The 23,756-nt window shown below is 40.8% G+C and overlaps 1 long non-coding RNA gene across 9 annotated transcripts in view; it reads left to right on the top strand.

Annotated features, from left to right (window-relative positions):
* LOC132377184 (uncharacterized) overlaps positions 1-23,756 on the top strand; it is a 624,644-nt gene that overhangs the window by 451,890 nt on the left and 148,998 nt on the right. For 8 of the 9 annotated variants that reach the window (XR_009506566.1, XR_009506568.1, XR_009506569.1 and 5 more), the window contains one exon: positions 6,734-6,761. The exons of the other annotated variant lie outside the window; for it this stretch is intronic. This is a non-coding gene — a long non-coding RNA (uncharacterized LOC132377184). The remainder of the gene's footprint in view (positions 1-6,733; positions 6,762-23,756) is intronic. 9 annotated transcript variants of the gene reach the window in all.

Raw genomic sequence — 23,756 nt, 5'->3', positions numbered from 1 at the left:
GATTAAGCTATCTTTGTCTGCAGGTTATAATGTGTGTTTATTATTTTTAAAGGTTTAAGACACAGCTGCTAGCTGCTGTGGTCTGCAGAAAAAGAGGATCATTCTGGCTGGTTCTTGTGTGTCAGAAGCATTTCTGCCTAAGCACAGTGAACTTCCTAGAATACCACCCTCATGCAGCTGATGGACGCCTCGCTTGTGTTGTAAGCAGTGCATATTATTGTATACAATTTACTGCAAAGGGGAGTGATATGAATAGAGAATGGATACAGTAGCTTACTGCGTTCGAGCAGGTCTTTCCTGGGCTCCTAAATGTTAACTGGATAGTAATGTAAGTTATTACTCTCATTAAATTAGGCCACAAACAAGTCAACAGTGATTCAGCAAAATGGCTTTGTTTGTATAGCGCAAGGAAGTCTGATAGATATCCAGTCACACATTTATGGCTAAATGGATGAAGATTTTAACATTACAGCCTAATAAAAACCCCATACTGTGTGATTAAATAAGAGGGAAAGCAGTAAAAAAGAGAACGCATAATGACGGTAACATGTAGGTCAGTTACAATTTAATTGTCATTGCACTTCATTGCTAACATATCAATTCTCTGCTGCTTAGCTGAGCAGAAAACAACAACTTAACATGTACACTGGGCCCACTGACGAGTCGTCAACCCCCCACTTCCATCACCTGCTTTTGACTACTTCCTTAACAACCACATGAAGTCTTCCTGCTTTAATAGGATAATCTCGCTGAAAGCTCCTGCTGATTATTTCTTCCCATGCTCAATGCATCAATGATCAGTAAATTTACTTCACACTCTACATAGATGCTAAAATTAGATTGTTTGCATTACAACTTTCAGTACTTCTGCAACAAGAAACACCTGCCTGCAGATTTATATTGTTTTGTTTAATGGTTTAAAATAAAGATAGCCTCACCGTGGCGATACCTTGATGTACTATATCGGAGGCGCACAATGGCTGATCATTTTTCTTACTTATCCAATTTGTACTGTATTTCTTGCCATATAAGGTATAGCTTCATTATCATTAATTGCAGCTTTAGAAAAACCAAGGAAGTATTTATTCTTGCCAACTTTGCTGCACTTTTACTTATTCAGTGCAACTAAGAGAGGGAGGGGGGTAGAAAAACACTGTATATTTAACTTTTTTCTTCCTGAATCTGGAAAATTCACACAGTTCTCAAAGGGGCTTTGGCACCTTTTTAAAATGTTAGCTCTAAAGAATTGTCTGTCTAGCACACTTATGCTGATCTATAGTAAAGACTTAACCGAATACATAACCAAACTATTAATTCAGGTGCCTAAGGTGACATTTTTTTATCCAGCTTAGCGTAGTCTATTCCATATAGAATAGAGCACAGCTCCTCGTATAAAAAATGATCCAGACAAAGCTAGATAACTCTATTAGAATGATTAGAAGCAGCAACAGTTTCTTCTCATTCCAAATCTCATTTTAATTTGGATTTCTGGGAATCAGGCCCATAGATTCCAAATGTCTCTAATACACTCTCTACAGGTAGATTTTCTTCCTTTTGCACCTCATTGTACCTAACTAGATAGAATTGTGTGGCATCTAAGGGCAAGAATAAGGGCCTGGAGCTCAAGATCATGGACAAGCAAAGCAAAACCCCCAGGAATAGGTTCTACCCATGGATTGATGTCTAGAGGCAGCCACGAGGCAGTGAGAGTTATTAGGTGTGCCTTGGAGATTTGGAGGGCCTTGTGGTTACTGCCAAGACTCGCAGCTCATGAATCCCCAATTCTTATTTAAGGACCAAAGATGAATAGGTACCAATCCAAGGTGGTTATCGTTAAGAAAATATTCATAAGAGTCACCTTCCTTGTGTTCATTCCTTTCTCCTGTATTGACTATGGAATGGGGAGTCCTTTGAGTTCAACCAGGGAGAAGACCAAAGTAGTACAGCATTTTTAGTTTCCATGGTACTTTTTATATCGAGTATGCAAAGTGCTTAATGAACGAGTAACTCTTCTTGACACTTTGTAAACGAGACACTTAAGAGATTTGAACAAAAATAACACTATGAATAAAAAGTTAGCTGTGGTGCTCCAAACACCTGATTTTCTGCATGTACCCTCGTCTACTCAGATGCACCAAGAGAGTGACTGTCTTCCCTTGACGTTAGGTGTTCTTTGACATTTGTTCTGATCATCAGCCCAGGTCAGATTGGTTCCTCTAGCATGGGCAGCTTTCTTACCATCACGGATAATGGTCTAGTGGAATTCATGACACTTACTGCCATCTAGGAAATGAATGCTGGTGATATGCAGAGGCTATTTGACTAGGCAGGACACACTGCAGACATTCCAACAACTGAGAAGGCTAAGGAAGACCTATCATCTCTGAATTGTCCGATCAGACTTTTTATTGCTAAGGGCTCCCTAGATCCTTTTATTTTAACTCGTCCGTTAAGTATTCATGTACATTTCTCTCTGTCCCTGTTAGAAATAAACTGTAAGTAAAAGACCCATTTTCACAAGTAACGTATATTATACGGGGCATGGGGGGGATAAATGCATCGATTTTGCCATAAAATGAACTCTGTAGATTTACAAGTGCCTCGCTAGCTAAATATAGAAATGTGATAAATTCAAATTCACAGCAATGGATTTAACCACATTATCATCCAAATAATCTACTTAACCATATTTTAACCTCTCTGAAAATAGCTGGAAGAAGGATTGGAGGAGACAGTGTCTTCAGGTGTTTTTAGATGATATTTTTGAATCATATTTCCCACTTATCTAATTTTTAAACCTTGACCAAAAATGCCATGTTCATTTTATCTTTGAATCAAAGAGAACTTGGCAAATTTCCTAATGACAAACTCCATTCAGGGACTTGAAGCAATGATTCATCACCCAGAATATAAATATCTCGATTCTTGATGCTAGCTGCTTTAAAAGTTAAAGCCAGCAAGTGTTCTCTGGGGCCATTTTAGATTTGTCTCTCTCAAAGCAGTAGGAGACCAGGATCTAGGCATGGAATGAGGGAGGTAAAGCCCCACTACACTCTGTGTGTGTGTGTGTGTGTGTGTGTGTGTGTATGTGTGTGTGTGCGTGCGCGCACATGCACGCGTGAGGCTGATGTAATGCTTTATTTGGCAGGATGGACTACCACTTTCTCCAACAGCTGCCTTTTATAAGCTTATCTGAAACCTTGACACAATTTTTGGAAGCTCGTTAGACTTAAGAGTGATTGCAAATGAAAGAGGATGCACGGTTACTGACATTCATGCCTGCTTTTTAAATCTCATGCTGTATTGTTGCGGATCTTGATTTCACACTCAGATGCTTAACCCCACATTAATATGTGTCTTCTTCCCGAAGATGAACACAGTTGCCTTTGCTGTCTGGCATTATCATTCCCCGCCAACAAAATGAATTGCAGGAAGTTCAGTGGTGGGTGGGGGCAGGGACACAGCAATGATGTCTCAAAACTTTAACCATGATTTTTCCATTTATTCTTTAATGCAGTACATATTTTTGAGAGCCTACTGTGGACAACCCTTTACCAGGCACTGTGTAGATTCTTCTTGTGAGTTAGGTTCTCGAATAAAATGGCAGATGTTTTCATCTCCCTAGGGTCATACCAGAAGTCTATTTCTTTTTATCTTCCCTTATTAAATTATGTTTACCTGAATACATCAGGTTCATTTCACCTAGGCAGGATGTCCCATTAAGCATGACAAGTAGAAGGTTGCAAGATTAATGCCCTTCTTGAGCTTGAATTAGTGTGTCAGCATCTTTCCAGACCTGGGACCAGAGTATATAGGAAGTATTCCATAATGGACCTTAGCCTCTAACTGAACTGCTCTAATATTATTCCTATAACAAGACTACTTTTAAAGAGCCTCATTATTGGCTTCATTAGATATGTTACTTGCATCAGTGGCTGTAGTTATGTGTATAATATAGGAGAGGTTAACATAGCGTATTTTTTATGTATTATATGGCATACAGCTTGAAGTAGCCAAAAGGTTTATGGCGATGTAATTGGTAGTTAGTGTGAAATTTGTAAGACAAATAGACAATATCTAGGGTAACCCCTCGAATCCTCTTCTTTCAGTTTTTTACAGCCACCAAAGGGCCTCATTAAAACAGCAGTCAGCACCTTAGTGAAAAGATTCAGTGCTTAGAGTGCCCAAATGTGACAGAAAATCTGCATTTTGTAAATCTGACACCTTTGATCGATTATACAGTGTGAAGCCATTTCTTCTAAGCGTTATGATAATGCTTCAGGTTCACTTCTGAATCCAACTTTGCTATGTTCACTAGCTATAACAATGTGAAAAAGAGTCGACTGAATAAAATGAAGCTTAGAAAGTAGAGAGGAACCTTCTTCTATGGCACAAAGCTCTTTGCAGGCAAAAGGGCTGGAAAGCGCTGTTGGCATTTCCAAGGACCACTTAATATTGGGGTACCATTCCTTTAAAGATGAGGAGGCTGCTTATGAATATGCCAGCATTTGTGTATATGGGGCTGAAACAACCTGTGAGCTTCCAGGGAGGAAGGGATAGTTTTATGTGCTACGTGGAAAAGACTATTGGCTTTTCATCTATTTTTACAGATTAACGTTTTACAGTTATACCCAGGCTAAGGCAATTAATGAAAACCTTACTCTTCATTTCACAAAAGATACCTTTGAAATCTGAGACTTCAGAATGAGGAGGTCCAATGGAAATGATGCAAAACTAGGCAAAACTTCTAGTTTAGTTCTAGGTGGCTGCCATAGCAGAGCAGGCCATATGCAAATGACACTCTGAGTTTCAGAGGCATTTTTGCAGGTATCCTAAGCAAAGGTTACCTCCTTCCAAGGCCTCCATACCTTCTCCCAAGCCAGCAGAAGTGTTTGGGCTGGTCCCTTCACTCAGAGTCTAGTCCCCAGTGCCCCATTCAGAAAGATTGGTATGGACAACTGACAACAAAGAAGGAAACTGAAACTGGAGGATCTGTAGAAGAAATAGTCTTTTAAAATTCTAATATATGTAAATTGACATTTTCATGGTAGCTAGAAGGGAGGAAGGTGTGGAACAAAACTTAAGTGTGATTATTCTCTATTTTGGCCCAAATTTGAGAATATTTACTAATTATGAAAGGACCAAAATGGAAGGATGATCTCTCTTGAGTCCTTTGTTTCTGCCTGTGATCGAACACTGTCCTTGTGTATATATTTCCATCAATTCCAACAAAGGGAGAAAAGCCCATTCCCCACTCTCCCAAGCTTTCTGTCTTTTTGATCAAATGATATTGAAGTTTTTTGTTTACAGAAACTTCCAAAAAAGATAGCCAGACCATTTTGACCTATATGCTTTACGCATTCTGTGATGAGTATAAACTGCTTAATAAAGTAGTAGAGTATCTTTATGAAAAGCTAGAAGTAGACAAAATGATTAAAAGCATCTTGCATTATTTATGGTTTGAATACATAGCATGACAATAGAGTATTATGTGTAAACAGCTATCATTCAAATCATATCCGACCATTGTCTATATTTTAAAATTGAAAGTCTTCGAGGACAGATTGATAATCTGATTTAAACATGCCAAGGTAATGGCCTCTCTTTCCCCTTAAATGTACATGGCCATAAATGCCTCCTGAAATTTCCTTTTCAGAGTTTTATGTATACTCATTTTATATCTACTTATTAAAAGGGTTAGGTTTTTTCCCATTGTGGTAAAAGAAACCAGTTTTCATTTAAATGATTCCATTTAGGTATTTGCAATTATTAATAATACAGTTTACAAAAGGAAACATTTCAATGACAGGAACCTTGAAACGAATCCTTGAGAATTTGGAATGGATATTGCTTTCTCTTACAATAATCTGGAGGCAGTATCTACTTTTGTTGAATGCAGTGATTGTTGTTTTTTTTTTTTTGAGGGTCAGAGCTATTAAATTTTAGTCAGTTGCTAGAGGGAGTGGCAAGCCTCTTGGCTGAGAAATCTACTTGAAATTACTCTTTGGGAAAAAAAAAAAAAGAGAAAATTGCCTCATCAGACCCATCTTTCAACCAACAAATCCTCCAACTCTCACTTGATTGTTGACCCCTACCATCTGTGTCATGCAATGTGGCAGGATTGCGCCCTTCAAATAAAGATCCATGTTACCTCATCAGAATGTACTTGTTACAATTGATAATGGTTCACAGTCGGTACTTAGCCATGTGAAATACAATATCTTCTTTTAAAATGTGGAGGTTTGGGGCCTAAATTAATACCTTGGTACATAAGTCATTACATTATCTGAAAAATCATTTGATTCCAGGGAAAAATATCTGAGATGCTTCTGTTAGCTACAGAGTTTGAAATGCAGAATTTATTTAATTTAGGAAAGGAAGATACTGTGTGATGTCTATTGGTAACCGTTGAGTGTCACTTAGCCTTTAAAAAGCTGCCCTTACATAGGTAGTACCAACAGTAGAATATGAATTGAAGGAAATTATATACTTTCTCATCAAATAAATTTTTAAAAATCTGAAATATAGGAGGCATAAGATTAGTGGGACTGGGCTTAAAAAAATCACAACCTTTTACAGTGAATTCTCTTAGTTTATGTAGCTTGTCTTGCCCCAAAAAATGAATTTAAAGGGACATTGTGAATAGAATGTGTGGGTTTAAAATTCAGTGGATTATCCACATCTGTTAGGTGAGAATGAAAGCACGCTGAAATAATGTATTCTTATGTTTTAGAGCTACCACTGCCAAAGGCTACTGACTAGTAAGTATCAACATCTGTGTTACTTCTTCTTTAGGTTTCCTGATTCAATGTGTCTAAACATTTCATTTACCACTGGAATTTTTTAAAGTTGTTTTAAACCTCTGTTTGATGTACTATTTCATTGAAAGATATTATTAGCAAATATTAGCTAAGGGATTATATGTACAATTAGCCCTAAATAACATTAACCGAATGTTGTGATTCGTATTATTGAAAGAACGTCACACTCTTGAAACGGTAAATAATGGAATAAAAATAAATAAGGGTACCTGTATTTTGACAGTGATATTCCACCTCTGGTTTTCCCATGCGCAAGCGTAAACACGCACACACTCTCTCTCTCACATACACACAATCATTCAAATGCCTTTTCTTTCTCTGACAAAAATATTCATTAAAAACATTTCACTGTGCTGCCTTTTAATATAGCATGGGCATTCAACCTGCGCAGGAAGCTTCCTGGAACCGCACAAATACTGTGTAATTATCTGCTGGCTCCCTGCTGGCTGCTGCATATTCCAAGCACAAAGTGAGCAGTGCATTTCTAGAGCCTGACTCCTGTCTTCATTGTCCCTGCTTGGAATACGAAGCCTCACTTCATTATAGTAGACCTGATCAAACTTGATAGATTTAGCCATTATTCTTGACTGTGTCAACTTTCCACAGTTTTTTTTTTTTTTTTTTTTTTTTTCCCCCCTCCTTGGGCTCTTCTGTTTTGCCACCCAGGGAATGCAGAATATTCTGAGTCTAGGTTTCTCTCTTTCTCGCCTCTTCTCTTTCTTCCCTCCCTCCCTCTCTCTGGGCTCTCTCCATCCCCCTCCTTCTCCCTCCACCCCATTCCTTTCACCATCTAGCCCCCTCTTTTCTCCCTCTCCCACCCAAACAAACCAAGGATTCAACAAATAATGTTCCTTCCACATCATATGATTCAAGGAAAATAAGGCTTGCAATTTTTCTCTCAATTGTCCTCTTTGGTTTTGATTTTTCAGTTACTATAAAAGAATTCTGCCACAATGTTGACACACAAGGCAGGAACGCTTTGAAAATCCTTTTCTATTTCCTGTTAGTAGCACAGTAACTTTTGCTCTATGATGTTGTGATGATGGTTGGGTTTTTTTTTTTTTTTTTTTTGGTCTGTTTTATGACAACTTTCAAGGAGTACTTCAGAGTTTGTATTTTCAAGGATCATCCACATCAGTGTATCGTATCAAATTTTATAAACGTCGCAGTGCATTTTCTTTGCAAAAAGCATTAGATCATTCTCCAGGCAAATGCAGATGTTGGTACAACTGGTTTAGCATAACAGATTGCTCTGTAGTTTTTGAGAGTTGCTATGCAACAATAGAGAATAATATCATAGCTCCACCAAAATTTTAAAGGATCAAAAAATTAATGCAAGCTACATCACTGTAGTTAGGGTCACACTGATCCCTCAAACTGTCATGGAGCAAGTTAATCAATAGGTCAGGTATTTGCTACTGACCTTAAGATGCTTATAAGGTCAGTTTATCATTACCCTAGTTAATGAGTATATTTCGTGGTGAGATTTTATTCCCTGAGTTTTAATTTTTTATCTGTAGCATATATATTTCCCTTCGGTGGACCCCAAGCACTACTTAAAAGCAGAAAATAATGGTTCATGTTAAGGTCTGCTTATTAACTGCAAATGATTAATACAGTGAAAACTTAAGGGTCTTAGAAAGTCCTGTCACTCTTGGGGTCTCTCCACACTCCAAACCACCCCCATCCCCTCCGTTATGTTTATTTTTTGAAAGCAAAAGCCAGACTCCCCATAGGATGCCTTTCAACAAGTTTGCTCACAGGATGCTTATTGTAGCATCTGGTTTTATGCCACAGAAATAAGGTAAGACACTAGTATGGCTTGAATTTAATATTATCTTCCTCAAATTAAAAATAAAATAATTATTCTTTTAGAGTGGCATTTTCAGTCACACCAAAAGCTTCGTAGCATCTTAAAATGTAAATTGCCGTGAAGCAACACAAAGGAGAAAGGGAAGATTTTGAAGGCAATCGCACTGATCACTTAATTCAGTCGCTGCATATCCACTTGGCATAAGGTAATTAGAGTGCCACATTGCTGTAAAGACAGAAAGCTTAGGGTCCCATTCTGACTCACCCAGACGATAATACATGATTAGAAGTCAGTGACAGATCACAACTGCTGAATGACCCACCAAGGTCTTATCAAGGGCAAATCGCATAATTAGCATGCACTTCGCTGGCAGAGGAGTGCAGTGCTATTGTTCCCGCACAATCAAATTAGCCCCGCCAATGAGGTCAGTGTTCTGTGACCTTAGAGACATTTCATGTTTTATTCCCCCCTCCTTGTCACACGCATGCACGTAACGCGCGCGTGCAATCTGCACGCGTCATCCGCGCTTAAACTGAACCTAAGTTCTATGGACGCTAAAAACATGTATTGCAGAGACATTTTTGAAGTACACTCCATTGACTCTTCAGTTCATCACGTATGGAAAGAGGAATGAGGAAACCAGCTAATGTAGTCTGACCCTGGGGGACACATATGTAACAGAGCTACTTTGACATAAATTCAAGCATCCAGTAAGTCCCAGATTTCAAGTTATTTGCTCTTAATACATCTGCAGCATCCCACGTGTACTAATGAAGTCTTAACTCAAGCTTCAGGTCGCTCCTTCCTTCTCGTAGTCAAAAGGACCCGGGGATGTGTGCACTCTGCCACTACCCTGTCTACATAGCCCTCAAGTGTTACCAATTTCTGTGACCCAGAGCTTCTCTCAGAAAGGCTGATGTTTTGGAAATGGCTGAGCTTCCTCATAGCTCCAGACCATGCTTGCAGCCAAAGTCTCACCCCACCCGCTGTCCACTGAGCACAGGGGTCGCAGGTCCAAGACTTTCCTTGCTGGCTGGCATGACAGCCTGCGAAGGTAGCATCTTCTTTCGATTTTCAGCCGTGTGGGGATCCAGGCAGGGCCCTTGAGAGAAACAACCTGAACGCCTAGCGTGGAGACTATTTATTTTTTCCAGCCTGAAAGTCACTTTCTCATGTGTTCCACACACTTCATCACGTGTTTGCTGCACATGAGGGGTCGTTTGGCACTCAGCACGGAGCTGGAGCGTATGTTGCCTCTGCCCTGTGATTTCCGTCACTGGGCTCTGCTCTCGCTGAACCAGGTGTCACCATCGCCCACGCTCCTGGATCCCATTCTGCTGACATTACTTGCTACCAAACTTCATATTGATTCTTTTAAAGAAATTATTTACATCCTATCAAATGAAAGCCGGGTTTTGAGTCCTTTAATGAGCATAATGAAGATATTTCATTCAATTAAGAGCTCAATAATTTCAAGTTTTTATTCACCGAATCTTGCCCAAACGTGACTCACAATTTACTACTATTACGATAAGGCTGAGATTTCATGACATTTTCAGACACATCTAGTCCAAATTTTTGTGCTAATGAGAAGTCTAGGGAACATTGATTTGTGTAAGAGGGAAAGGCTCTGGCTTGAGGCTACTGTTGGGGGGATGGGAGCTGCAGGAGGTGTGGAGAGCTTTGGCTGAGTGTTGCAGTCAAGAAGCAGTGGACCCGAATATCAGATGACTGGAGTCTAGTCCTGGCTTTGAACTTGGCCAAGGCTTTTTTTCATTCTTGGCCTAGATGTCTTCATCTGCAAAATGACTAGATTTGGCAAGAAGCTCTCTCTGATCCCTCCTAGCCATAACGTTCTCTGTTTCTAAAACCTGCGTGGAAGCTTTGCCCCAGTGCACTTGGTTATATGTCCTAATCAACTGCAGTACTTAACGTTTGCACATCACAAACGTCTGACCCCTGTGACTGATAGCAGTGTTGCAGATAGGGCACCAAGACCTTGGACTCCTGACACACACAGGGAAGAGAGGGGTGCGAGTACATCTATTGTTTACAAGATTTCCTCCCCCCACCAACCTTCCACGCATACACCTTCTATAATTAAACACTAAGGAAGGGGAGAAGCCAATGAAAGCACAACTGATTTATGTTTAAATAATACATTCCCAAAGTGTCACTGAGAAGGCAAGTTCAGCTTTGAGCCAATTAAATAATTCCAGCTCCAACTTAGACTCTTCTGTAATTGTTCTATTTTGTGATGCTTGCATATTAATGGGCAATGCATTTTTACAACTGTACCGTGCTACTCCCATCTTTCCAAACATATTTTCTTGGGTAAATAAAGGACTTCACTTGACTTGCGTTCTCTGAAGCTAAACTAATGGATATTTTAAGAGAAAGAGATTTAAATTAGAGGTTAGTAGTGCAGGATCCTCCCTAAGAATTTATTTCTAAATTCTGAAAGTATATTTCATTTATTACAAATGCCTTGGCCATTTGTGCCAAATATGTGGATGAAACTTTTTTCTTGTATAGCACAAAGATACTTTCTAAAGGTGCTGTTGATTGTGCAAACACAGGGACATTTCCCTTCAATGAAAATATATATTGTCTGTCTATAGAATGGTAGCAGTATTCAGTGTACCACAAAAGTTCCTGAAAACATTATATTTATAATGATTGTGATAAGCTATTCCATCATCCTCGTATTTAGCCTTCATGGTAACTTCTTTTTGATGAAAAATATAGAGAATTATGCACAAAGGAGCGGTTTTCATACTTGTAATGGAAATATTAAAAAGGGACCCATTTTTACCAATTGTCTATCTAATAGAGATTTTACAGCATCTGTAAAATATTGGCACTGCATCTTGCAGCACAGGATCTGCCGTAAGGGTGTGTGCCAATTTGCATAAGGTGTATATTTTCATATGTGTGCTCCATGTCCATTATATGAATCACATATACATATAACTCATGGTACCCAAAGTCTCAGGGGGACCCCCGACCTCAGTCATCCAGTGCAAACCATGAAAGTCCCCTAACAAACAGGATTAAAATTCACTCCTTTCAACCATCCCAGGCATGTATTCCTTCCTTTTCATTGAGCTACATTTGTCTGATTTAACAAGATAAGATTTGAGTGCTGATGCAGCCCGTTGTTAATGTAACGGCCGCATCCCCACACCATCGACAGTCGGCATCGGAGGAATGCATAAATCAGGTATTCAAAAAAAATTAGATATGCAGCACACCAGTTTTATAGTCCCAGACTCAGAAATTGAAATGGCCCAGATTAATGTATTATATCTTACACACTGTCCGAGTGAATCAACTTTAATATATTGAACAGATTCGCAGAACAAGACTTTGTTATCTAAGGAGCACTCGGAAGAAGGAATTGACCTGAGGATTTGATTTGGTTCAGGTAGTTCATGTTGTACAGCAGCATTTGAATAGTTTCACATAAAAATAAAATTTGTATTAGAAATATTTCACATCATTTCTGGGCTCATCTGCACCGCAGCTTTGCAGAGGGCCAATATTATAGAAACAATGTCCGGCCAAGATATGATTTTAACCTTTGCTTCTGACATGGCAAAACAACATAATTGTAATTTTAATGCAAGCCGCTGTTTCTCGGCAAGGCAGCTTGTACAGGCTGACTTTAACTACTTTGGATTTCGACTGGAAATGAAATGCCCATTGAATTGCTCATACAATAGAAGCACCACAGTTTGTAGCATTACATTCCCAAAGGCTCAGTCGCGGCTGAAGCTGTTCTGTGAAGAAGCTGCTTTTTATACTGTTGGATTCCATTCCAGGGAAGGACCGGCTTGGAAGCAATGCGGAGTGTGAGGGCAGTAGCTCCTTTCCTTGCCAGGCTGGGATAGCCACGATGAGGAAGTGATTTGGGGGTTTGCAACCAGAGATGATGTGGTCCTTCCCCCTGACTACCCAGAAGAGGGGAGGGATGGGGAGTGGAGCAAAAATCGAAGTCTGGGGAGAAATAGTTTGCATTTACGGGTTCATGGCCAAGTGCTTCATTCTCCCATGACTTTCTCTTGTTTCACACTCTAGAGGGTCCTCTTTGTGTAACCTCAAGACCTGCAAGGTTGTGTTCTCTTCCCAGTGATGGAGCCTGAAATCCTATCTTATATCTCTTCACAATGTCATCACTGTGGTCCCCCGCAGAGATGGGATTCTACCTACTGAATGCATTTGATAGAACAAATGCTGTTAGTAACCATGATGATTTTTCTCATGGATCTCAGAAAAATCTCTGTATTCCTAAAGTGTTTGGAATGAGAGACACAGGCAGAGAAGAGATATTAAATGTAAAGATAGCAAATAGATCCACAACGGGTCAAACACTAGTTCTTATTCCATGCAGATGCAAGGTAAACGAGAAGTCGAAAGAAAAAACATGCTTCTTCCTACGATGGCTCCCCAGCCCTTGTTGGCATTAATAAGAATTCTTTTTCTTTTTATCCAGTTACTCTTGCTTGTTTCCCATGGCTTTGATTTATTCTGTTCTTGCGGAGATTGGAGGTCCAAATAATCTACCCACATAGCAACAACTCAAAGTTTTGCTTTGGTATATTCGGTCAACTTCATGGTAGATGACAAATGCCGGTTTTTCCGGGATTGGTGAAGCTGTATGTGAACATGTCTGACATCAGAAATCTGGCTATGTTTTTACAACTTTTACTAATTCACTTTTCACCTGCCTAGTTCTCATTTACCCTCCAGATGTCAATGGAGGTGTCATTTCTGACTGGGAACCCAAACCTCAGCCCTCTTTTGTCTTCTCCTTCCACGCCCCCAACCACACGCAGCCTGGCTACCCACCTACAGGCCACGCCCCCAACCACACCCAGCCTGGCTACCCACCTACAGGCCACGCCCCAACCACACCCAGCCTGGCTACCCACCTACAGGCCACGCCCCCAACCACACCCAGCCTGGCTACCCACCTACAGGCCACGCCCCCAACCACACCCAGCCTGGCTACCCACCTACAGGCCACGCCCCCAACCACACCCAGCCTGGCTACCCACCTACAGGCCACACCCCAACCACACCCAGCCTGGCTACCCACCTACAGGCCACGCCCCCAACCACACCCAGCCTGGCTACCCACCTACAGGCCACGCCCCCAACCACACCCAGCCTGGCTACCCACCTACAGGCTCTGCCTGCAGCCTGCGTTTCCCCCTGTCACACAATTACTTGCTATTTCCTAACTGCTGATTTAAGTCTCTTTCTTCCAGGAGAACTCAAAGCTCTTTAAGGTTTTTTTTTTCATAGTTTTATCCCTCTCTTAGCACAGTGCCTGGCACATAAAAGATTTCCATTAAGTGTCAGTGGAATTCACTTATTCGTTCATTCTGTAAATATTTTTGAATGCTTACTATGTGTCCATGCTGTCCTAAGCCCCAGGGACACAGCAGTGAACATAGCAAAGTCCTTGCTCTCACACAGCTTACGTTTTAAGGTGGGAGAGAGACATCACTAAACAAATATTAAATGAGCCTATGAAATTGCCAGTATTTGACCGTAAGAGATCTATAAAAATGGTAACTTCATTTGGTCCAACCTAATACTTGGTATGTCACGGGGAGATAATGAGCACTTCAGTGCAGTAATGGTGTTTGACAACATCATCTGAGCCATGTTACAGTGTGAAAGTTGAGCTTATTATACTTTAAGGTAAAAATTCTCTAAACAGTATCAGACAAAAATCAGGCACCATTAGTCAGAGGGAATATAATCGTTGCTGTAATGATTACTGAAACAACAACAATCTTGTCCTGTTACATATGTTATGCTACAGAGTTTACATGGCAGATCCAGGCCTTGCTTCTGTTCTTGGGGGTCTCAGCGTATCCTCAGAGCCCTTGAGAGCCAGCATGTGCCAAATCCCTGTGTCCTGGATTGGCTCTGGGGCCCACAGGATTCTCACTGTGCCACGGTCACCCTTTTTCCTCGTGAACTCTGGCCCGGCACCACAGTTCCAGTAAGGCACTGCCACCACCCTGGAAGGAGTGATTTGGGGGCCTGTAAGCCAATGAAATGAGACCAGGCGATTTGTTCACCCTCCTCTTGGCCCGAGCTGAGGAATGCCAGCGTCTGCAACTGTATTGCAAGTGGCCAGTACAGCTCTTTCCCTCACTGGTGCTCCCCCTCCTCAAAGGCCATCTTGGGGCCCCTGATCTGTGTCCATGGAGTGGCCATCAGAGGCGTGTGGGACGCTGAGGGGACATGCTTTCTTCTGGCAGGCACATTCGGAGCCGGCTTCCTCGCAGCATGTTCCGGTTGTGATATCCAGCTTTGACAGCACACATTCTCTGAGCTTGCATGGGAAAGTGTCAAAAAAAGTGCTAACATTTCTACTAGTTCGGATCATTAACTTTCTCAACGAATTACTAAATCAAATGACATTAAAAAAAAAAAAAAGCTCTCCTTCACTGCCATTTCTACAGTTTTCTTTTAAATGTTGTGTGCCCTGCACTGTTTTTTTCCTTTGCATTTAGCTTCTTTTTCCAGATAAAAGTTCATAGCTCTTTCATATGATAAATATTTTTGTGTATTTAAAAATTTAGGAAGCAAACAGTGCTGTTTGTTACCTTTTCTGGAATTAGAAAGAACTGTTTAAAAACAAAACAAAACAAAAACGAGGAAAGCCAAAGCAAAGGAAAGCAAAGAGAAGCTTTTGCACAAGGGAAATAGGGTAAATTTCTGTTCCTCTAAGACCCTGGGGTTGGTGGATAGGCTTTGATCACTAGCTCACTCGAGCTGACTGAAAGCCAAGGGCATATGTCTACTTTGTACCATTTCTAGAGCAGCTAGTACAAGGCTCTGTGTGTTGGGCAGGCTAGAATGGCATTTGTGGAAAAATTATCCCAGCTACCATTTATTAAGCACAAGCTTTGGGCCATATCTCACTGGACCATGGATTATGGGGAATATTCTTCCCATTTTAGATATAGGCAAACTGAGGTACAGAGGGTTCACTGTGTGTCCAAGTTTACATAGCAAGCAAGTGACAGAGACAAGATTCAAATCCAGGTCCCCACCTCTAAAAGCCTGTGCCCTCTCCACTCTTCCTCAGCTTCTGACACGGCAGAGTTCTCAAGATATGCTAGGTGCGTCCCAACTGTTCTGCATTTGTCAGCAGGAGACTCTCATCCATATTAAAATTGGGGGTCCGTGATGTATCTTGCCCAGGCTAGTTTAGGAAATTCTTGACATCATTTCCCTCCCACCTTTTTTTTTTTTTGGCCTTCTTTCCTAAGGACTTGAACCTTTCTGAGACCTCTTATCCTTGTTTCCCACGTACCTTGACATCAGGACATCTTATATACAGTAAAGTGTACCATGGGGGTGAGATTTTTTTCCTGAGACACCTCCTCCTACTCTCGTCCTGACAGACAACTTGGAGATCCACAAATAACTTCCTGCGTTCCTGTGTCACTCTTTTAAGATAAAAATGAAGTGGCTTCAACCCCCATTATTTAAATTTTCCCAAGGTTTCCAGGGACTTGGAGAGGGGATGAGAAATGCTATGTTCTCCCAGCACCTCTAACTCAGAATTCTTACTTTCTCTGAATTCTCTCCACAAAGCTCAGCTGCACTCATGAGCATTGTCTTCATTCCCTCAAGTGCCACAAAAAATGAGGTATTGCATATAATATGCATTTACTGACAGTTTCCAATAGTCAAGAGGGATGCCAGAATAGAACAGAAAACAACTTTAAATTGGCTATGTGACATCTCTGCTCCTATAGGTCTTGAACATTGTCACTGCAGGGTGTCCACCTGGCCATGGTCTCCCTTAAGACTCAGCCTTGGGCCATTAAACTTGCTCTTCCTACTGTAATCCTTTGCTGCCTCTGTTCTCCCCTCAGAGTTCCAGCCTTCCCCCACCTTCATCCTCCCAGCCCACCAAGGAAAACTGAAAATTCCTGTAAAGATATCCTGCTGAGCGGTTGAATACATGTTTTCCCAGGTCACACTTTGATCATTTCTACTCTTGCATAACCAAAAAGACCCACTAACCGGCTATCTTAAAGAGCCCTCTCCCACCGAGATGATTTCAGGAGCTTTCCTAGAAGAGGAAGTTGTTCCATCATCCTTTTTTTGTAAAAGGTATTTTGCCCCTCATACTAACATTTTTTGCCCACTGGTCTGATCTGGGTTTGACCATATTTTGGAGTTAAGCTAGTGACATGTCCTCTCCTGTCTCTGCTCCCCCTACACGTTTGGTTGGTATTTTCCTGACTTCAAAAAACAAGTTTGGGGGGTCCTTGAAATCTTTACTCCCCCTAGGGAGTGAGAGCTAGTCTTTGAATCTAAGTGCTGGGCCTCTGTTTTGCTTTTCTTCATCCTCATCTACCATGCAATACCAATGCCACATGGACATGAGCTGAAGTTACTTCTTTCCATCCAGAACCTGACTTGGTTTGGTTGTAATTCACTTGTAAGCAGGCCATCCACAGTGCCTTAACTCATCTGAAAGACAGCTATAATATGAAGCCTATGTATAGTAATAGTAATTTAAATGGCTACCACATATTAAGCATTTTCTACGTGCAAGGTACCATGTCTAACAAAGCTTATGTCATTTAAGCTTTATCAAATATTGCGCAGTGGAGACTGTTAGCCCATTTTACAGGTGGAGAAAACTGAGACCTTTAGAATTTCATGACTTGCACAAAGTCACAGAAGCAGGAGGAAGGATTAGAACTTGAGTCTTTTTGTCCCCAGTGTACGAGTTCGTAACCATCCTATTGTGTTACCTCTCTACACAGGTGATAAAGGACTGGCTTTGCCTATAATGGGCCCCATGGCTTTAGGTTAATAATGGACAAATTCTAAAGTCTGTTAAAGCTAATTAAAGGGAAATTGCTTGCCACCAATCCAAGCATTTTCTTTGACCAGAGCCAAACTTATCTTTGATTTAATTACTTACATTCCTAGGACAGCTTCCTATATTCACTTAAAAATCTAGTCTTATCAGAACATCTTATAACAATCCATTGCTTATTTATCTCCCCTTTGTGTCTCCTGGAAATTTCTTACAGCATGTCCTATCTTGGAGATCATCAAATGACTCAATTTCTCTAAAACATATCAAGTCAAGCATTTGGATAATGTCTACAACAACTGGTGGTGGGAGTTTAGAGTCAATTTTATGGTGTTTCTAAAGGATGATGTTTGGACTGTGATTCAGAACCCTCTTTGTTGCTTAACTTGCATACTCAGAATGCTTGAGGTGGCCTTACCTGACAACATGGTTCCCTTCTGTGCCTCCTTTAACAATGGTGCTCTGCTGGCATGGAGCCTGATGAGTCACCAGTGGATGATGTTGGAGAACCACACTCTGAGGAGAGCAAGCTGCCTATAGGTTCCCCAAGGGCCTCCTGCTCCTAGGTTTGCAGTCCCTGTGGAATTGCGCAGAAGCCACAGAGTCCTTTTTCCCTAAACATGTCTAAAAAAGAGGGCACGAGGGTCTGCAAGAGACTAAGAAACTCTTGGCAACGTTCTAAGAGCTGACCTAAACACTAACTATCCAAAAAGGAAAAAAAATAGGTAGAAAACTCAGCCAATCATACAAATGTTTTCATATTCACCATCTAGATGTTTTCAACATTGGTATCAGGCGAACAAAGCCATAGTATGTTCTTGGTCAGTGGCCCAAATGGGATGAAGTGACCTGGACGTGCTGAAAATATTTCTTATTTTAGATGATGAAAAGACTGTCTTAAGCTTGGTATTTAGTGATGGAAAAGACATTGGAAATTATCTAGTTTATCAGGTGAGTGCCTGTGAGGATATGACCTAGCCAGCCTTGGTCACATTGCTAATTCCAAAAGCAGCAGTGAAACAAAGTTCTTCTGCTTCTGGTTGAATCTTCTTATAGTTATGTCATTTTACGGATTTTCTTTCTGGAGGGGAAAAGAGGGAGGGTGGCTAGAATATTCCACCTTTGACACTGGTTACTCTATGCTGCTTCCAAATATGGACATCATAATGCCTGCATTGGTTGGATTTTCAACACAGGTTGTTACTGCATCATCACCATCATTAAATCTGTGGGGTGAATACACCATATGTGCAAAGCCCCTGACTAAGCCCAAGAGAGGATGTAAAGAGGTTTGAGATACCAGCTCACACTTTACTTTGTGGTTGTGCCATTGAAAATAATCATTTATGCAAATCTAGTATTTCAGAGAACATAAAGAAGCCTAAAGAAAATCAGGCTTGGAGTCAAATCAGTCTTCAATGTGTTCAGCCTTCCCTGTAAACCAACTTTTTCATGAGAACATGTGTGTAAAGCAATTTTGAAAATATTCGAGAAATGCAGATAACTATGTTTTCTTAGTAGTTAAGGGAAATAAGGCCACCTGAATGATAGGAGGAGGTGGGTATTCAGTGGCTTCACCTGCAAGCGTGGGTCACAGCAAGGTAAATTTCATAGGATAAACTCAGATTTTTGAAGCTATTGGCATAAAGTTAGGATTGAAGTACTATATGCTGTGTGAGGAATGTAGGAAAAGGCCAACAAATAAGAGCACACGAAGAAGCTCATAAAAAGAAGACAAGGCTAATTTTATTAATGTGGTCGTTTTTGCTTTTAAGAAAGTCCTAAAGGGCTTGTATTTTAGAAACTTTATTCCCAAGGAAGCCCTCATATGCTAAAAACAAATGTGCATTTTCTTCTCTAATGAGAACAAAATTAATTAGGTATTTGTTACTATTTCAAAATTCCAGCTTTTGTTATATGCCATTCATTTGGAAAAAAATAATGAAAGCATTTAAGACCTGCCCCCTGCCAGGCCGAGAATTAGAGTTCTTGGTGCCTTGATGAGTCCCCAGGACCACTGGTCTTCAGATTGTCTCTTCTTTGAGAAGAACACCTCCACCCACTGATTCTCCCACCAGCAATACTGCCGCCACCACGCACCAGCACAAAGCACAGATTGCTGCCCAGCTCCTTGGAGAGGGGCCAGTGCATTTGTCAGGAATTGAAAAGTTTTGGAGCCAGTTTGAGGACTTTCTGGTACACAAAGCGTTGGCTGGAAATGTGGTAAGTATTAAATGGGATGTTAATTTTCATGAATATTTTCCCCATGGTTGTAGCTTGTGGTCATTGAGCAATTTAGCAATCACCATGTGGTCTGTTGGACACACAGCCTGGGTGAAGTTCAAGAAATTAGCAGCCAGTCAGTGGGGAGAGGGCCAGAGCTCAAATTCATGTGTATTTTCACATTCTTTCTTTTTTTTTTTCCTTCCTACCCCACCTCAGGGGATGGCGGTTTCTTTATTAAATCTTTAGGCGCGACCATATGCCTGAGATCTATACGTACCTCCCATATTGATGTTCCCTCCCATTTCCAGGCATTTCCCATACCCTGTGTTTGTCAGACTTGTATTCTGGCTCTAAAATCTATGAGTTAATGATTCTTGGCCAGTTCATTCTTTGCCTCCTCATGTCGGATATATCACATCATTCATTCCAAGGATGCTTTATGTACAGGTGCAAGACATTCCCAATTTCATTCTTTTCTTCAAAGTGAGGGGGGTTTGTTGGAGTTCTGGGAGTCCCAGGCCCTAAGAGAAGGTGTTTGATTCAAGGACTATGGGCAATCAGGGTCCATTATTTGATAGAAATATGGTACCCTTCTTACATCATATGACCTTAATTAGTTCTTACAGCACCTTGTGAGGTGTCTAAGGCTGGAACTCTCTCACAGTCCCTTCTTTACAGACTCCTACAGTCCCTAGAGGTGAAACTGGGCTGCCCAAGATCCCACGGCTAGGACTGGAAGACAGGTCTCCTGCCGCCAACTGCATTCTCCTTCCTTCTGGTCAGCTCTTTCCTCACCTTGATGCCCAAGTTGTGTCGTGAGGAATTTGTTACTAATAACGAAAATAACAGTATCTTATCTTTCTAAATTTGTATAAATGAGAGCAAGTCGGATTTCCATTCTGGAAATATACTTTTCACTTATATTCCAATATACTTTCTTGAATAGAGGAGAAGGGGAAGCAATATCACATGTGCACTAGGAGTTGTGATGACACGGGAGCCTTCAGCATATCTCATGGGTGCGACCAGGGGAATGGGTGTAGCAGGCAAATGGTGTGGGAGATTTTATTGATGAGAATTTGAGAACCCTCTACTGTATTACCCACTGCTGTCTACTGTATTAAGAGGAGCTATTCAACAGAGTCACTTTAATGTTCCTCATTTAAATGCCACCCAGGATAGAACCAAGAAATCAGACTTTTCTATGTTTTCCATTTCTGGTTCAAGGAAAGGAAGCTTTGGTATCTGATAGTACCTTCTAAGAATTAACTACTCAATCAACCTGAAACAAATCTCTAAAAGTTCACTAATAAAAATTGTTATTTGTTTTTCTGGCATATGGATTTTTTCACATATAATTAGTAACATATAGTAAAGTACATTATATGTCTATATATTTTTATAAATACATTGTGCATTATGTATTTATTCTCAAGTATAACATTTATAAGTATAAAATATATGAGCCACACTTTTTAAAATCCAATATCATCAGAAAATAAATTCTTCCACATATATGAAGTTTTGGCTTCCAAACACTTACGTTTTTAGTATTTTAAATGTTTTGATGGAACTTCCTATGAAATGTGTTACATACTTCCCTTTCAGGACGTAAAGAGAAAGCTGAAACTCTTGTAGTTGTTTTCAGATGGCTCAGGTCAATATTATCAACAGAATTTATTTGTTCTGTTCTCTTACAAAGATACCCTCAGGTATGTTGGCCCTGGAGATTTTTTGAGACATTCTGTCTATAATTTTTTTGTGTCTGTTCTCTTATCAGGGTAACTACTCTAGTTTTCAGAAGTTTCGGCCTCATGTTCTCCAGCATCCTTGTAATTTCCTTCTCATCTACCTTGAGCTACGACATGAAATATAAATATTATGTCTAAAATAAGAGTTGATAGGCTCTGAGTGATTAAAGTTTATATTCAATTTTAGGGCTTTGTTGTGTAGAATAATGACCCTGAATTGCTGATTGCAGGGGCCCTCTTCTTTGCTTTCTCTTTAGTATCCAGGTGGGATATAAAAAAGTGGAGGTTGCCTGATAGGTGAAGTGTTATTCTCCATTAAAAAACGAGGTGCATATGAGCGCTTTAAATCTCAGCGGGATTGGCAGTGTTCACTTTGGGCTGACCAAAGGATAAGCGTGGAGCACTTCCGGCTGTGCATGAGAGGAGCGTTTTTATTTGTGTTTCGTCAAGGATGAACGGTGAGCGCGCCACAAAAGGACGGTGCCTCTTTAACAGAGACTCTGGCTTCTGTTCCTGCGAGCTTCGCGGCGTCCCTCCGTAAAGCAGCCTGAAAGAGTTGATTTTCATTTTATGTTGTGCTTGTGAGGCATTAGCATGATGTTCTAACACTTGTAAATGAATACAGCTCTTGCCTAATCTGTCATTTTAATGCCGTATAGATTTTCCTTCACCGGATGTTGTACCAGATTCTCCATAATAATAATCAACTGCTTTGTTGTCCTCTTGCAGAAATTAAATTTCTGCAGTGGGTGCGCAACTAATAAAAGACGTTGCTTGAGGAAACAAGAAATAAATATGATGAATCATAAAAGTTGGGTGTGGGGAATGTGCAGGGGAAGCTGCTCGGGGACGAAAGGCAATTACAGAGCCAGTGGTGGATGTGTCTGATTCTCGTGTCGTCAACAGCTTAACAAACCTCACAAAGTCTTTAGCCACAGCACTTCTGTCTTTCAGCATTAACCTCATGGACTGGGTGTTTTCCATGATTTCATTTGGAAGCATTAGAATAAAAGGTGAAGTAGCAAAGTAACTCTTCTTTTTACTTTGCACCCTAGATAAGTCTGCTCAGGGTTGCCACTTAGCCACTCACACATACATTTTACCTTTTCCCCTGTCACCAGCTTTCTAGAAGAGCAGCATTAAAGGCAGCTGTGTGGGACTCGGAGTATTGGCAAAGACTGTAAAGTGGAAAATAAACAGCGTGTCTATCACCAGGCTACAAGAACACAGCACTCATAGCAGTGAAATGACAGTCGGTGGCAAGCAACTAATTGGTCACCAGCTTCGGAGGAAATATATTCTTCCAGACCTCTGTCATTTCCTGTGTTCTTTAGTGAAAAAACCACCAGGTTGAAGTGTTGGCTCGAACCCCCAGAAGAAAGAAAATGAAGAGTTAAGGCAGCCGGGCTGGGCAGGCGCTTTGGAGACAGAGTAATTGGAGGCATCCACTGCTAGAAAAATAGTTGGATCCCTGCAAAATAATTAATTCACCCCCTCGCGCACAGGTATTGTGTGGGTCCAGCACCAGAGATACGATGAATGTCGTTTTTCACACGGCTTCTGCCTGAGAATCCAAGCTCGAGTGAATTCACAGTAGTGGCCGAATTTTTATTAGTCTTCCTTTTTTCCCCACATTTTGTCCCGCTAATTTATAATTCCTCCTGGAAAGGTGATACGCTGATGAGCTACAGGAGAGCAATTGGGACCGTGTGCATCTAAGGAGAGGAGAAGGGGGGTGTCTAAAACATAAACACTTAACTAAGGCAGAGACAGCCAAATGTGAGGTAACAGACATTTACAGAGCTAGACCCAGAACTGTAGTGTAATATTACATTAGAATATATTAAAATGAAGGACCTTGAAACATAATTGAATATCCTTGAGCATGTGGACCTCCATCCCAAACTGGACCCGAACTTTGCGTGGGGAAACAAAGGAATAAGAACTCCTCACCCAAATACGCACTTTGCTTATGTACTTAAATGTATGTCCACGTAGGGTGTCCCCATTCAGTATGGCTTCGTTGAACGATGCCTTAGTGTGCACTGAGATTTTGAACTCAAAAAGCAAGATGCCATCGTAGGAATACCTGGTTGATTATCTTAATCCACAGAAGAATGTAGTCCGAGCATTGTAAGATTGTTTACAATCGTGCAGGTTAATAGCTTTACAGATGTAAGCACTGTTTAAGTCCTATTAAGCCTTGCATCAATGGATTTTAGAGGGTACACAAGCCCTCTGGAATTGTACCTCTTATTTTGCATGGATGTCTGCAT

Source organism: Balaenoptera ricei, chromosome 13 (genome assembly GCF_028023285.1).
Source record: "Balaenoptera ricei isolate mBalRic1 chromosome 13, mBalRic1.hap2, whole genome shotgun sequence".
NCBI classification, from domain to species: Eukaryota; Metazoa; Chordata; class Mammalia; order Artiodactyla; family Balaenopteridae; genus Balaenoptera; species Balaenoptera ricei.
The sequence above is the reverse complement of the archived record's forward strand: the minus strand, read 5'-3'. Positions and strand labels throughout refer to the sequence as shown.